Consider the following 2260-nt stretch of genomic DNA (forward strand, 5'->3'; position numbering starts at 1 on the left):
ATTATTATAATTATATTAATATAAACTATTAAAATGACTTAAGTTGTTGAAAAATTAGATGGGTTTTAAATCCACCATTATTTTTTCTCAAAAAAACTTTTATGAAAACTTAAAATTAAGATAAACAAGTTCAAATATTCAAACTCAACACAAACAACAGAGATGTGTTTGTGTTGAGTTTTTGCGGATTCCCATTACCTTTTGGCAATTTTATTTATTTATTTATACACATAGCGCATATAAATTAACAATTAGATAATGCAAATTACGCGCGACTAATGTTTGTTTGTTTTTTGTGTTATTTATTATGTTTAAGTGGCTGATAAATACAATTTATTAACTATTAGAAATAAGTTTATAGTTGATATAAATTATTGATTTCTTATTAGTATTTTTATGGTTAATAAATCGAATAACAATCTATGGTTTAGATACTATATTAAACTAATCAGTAATTAATATTTTAAAGTATGTATTAGGAAGTGAACCTTATATTATAATTTTAACCAAAACATTTTATAAATTATATTATAATTAAACCTAAAATAAGTTCAAAAGCTTATTAATCACTTTTTTAGAAATATCAGGATAATAGATATTAATTATTAATTTCCTAATAATTTATATTTGTTATTTAACCCTTCGAAGACGGGAAAAATCAAAATTTGTAAAAAAAATTAGTCAATTGTAATGTAAATGTGACCTTTTTTTCTTTAATTTTTTCAAAAAAAGCTAGACACCCTGGAATGAAGGCTCTAGTAAATTTTTATAGTAAATTTTTATAAATTATAGTAAAAAAAGTGAATTTTTTGTTGAAGTTGGGATGAACAAAGGTTCACTTTTTTGCTTGATCCTTTCAAAAACATATCACAGTTCAATGGAAAAGTCAGATCAAACATTTATTGAGATGACCACAACCCATTACAATAATAAAATTAATTATAAAATATAACAAAGACCAAATTGCATCATAAAACATACTGGTCTGGAATATTCAAAATCAATTACATCATAAAATAACAAAGAAAAAAATAATAAAGCATAGACTTTGAGGTGTCTTGAAATTTCATAATGCAATTGATCTCAAAAACAATAACAAGGGAAATTAAATAAATTTTTTGTAAACTTTGAAAAATACAAAAATTTAAAAATCGGGTTTTACTATTTTTTGTAAAAGAAATAAGATAAGACGAAAAGACACATTTGTTTGTTCTGACTTCGAAAAATAAATCTTAAAAAAAATAAGTGTAAAATAAACAAAAAATAACTAAAATACATTTTCAAAAGTATCAAAAATTGCAAAATCGAGAAAAATTTATAAAATAAACTTTAACAATAAAAACAATCGCATTAAAATAAACTTTGATCACCACGAGGTTTTGTGGTCACTCGTTGAAATTCACGTCGTGCCACTGTCGAAGAAACAAGAATTAAATTCATTGTTTGTAATTTGAATATTTTTATCATTTTCAAACAAAAACAAAAGGCAAAACGTGTTTTATGCAATATATTTAGAATATAAATATTTGTATTTGGTAAATAATTGTTTATTTTGCAGCCACTGTTTATTCATTTTCAAATTATGCATTTTTGGGCAACAAACAAAAAACTTATTGTAAATGTATAGAGATAATGAAAAACAAAGAAAAACACAAGTGTAAAGACATCATGATATATATTAAAGTTGACACTTTAAACTATAAATTATAATAAAATAAATCAATATATTATTAAAATAAATAATGTTATTTATAATAGTTTTATAATTATAATTGTTATATATAATAGTAACAATCAACAGACATAATTTTGACACAATAAAACATCAACAATCATATCTTTACTACAATGTGATGTCATCGAAGTGATAAGTGATCACATTGATACAACAATGTTGTGTAATTAAAACTGTATTGTATTTATGTATAATTATAACGAAAATGGTATAATCACCCTTTTTATAATGTTATCATTGTAGAAGATACACAGTGTTTGTAATAAAACGCGTTTTGACTGTAAACATATCGTTCAAATTTAAACAAAACAAATAAGCATTTAATTTATATAAACAGAAACACACTGGTTTAGCGAATGATCAATAAAATGATTATATGTAATATACTTGATGTAGTTGTTATATAGATAACAATTTCAATTATTTGGATGTTAGAATTGATAACATACTATATTTATAATATTATTTTACCATTAATAATAAAGAGTCTATAATAATAATATAATAATAATAAAATAATAATTT

Source organism: Entamoeba invadens (assembly GCF_000330505.1).
Source record: "Entamoeba invadens IP1 unplaced genomic scaffold scaff_1105074725885, whole genome shotgun sequence".
NCBI lineage: Eukaryota > Evosea > Mastigamoebida > Endamoebidae > Entamoeba > Entamoeba invadens.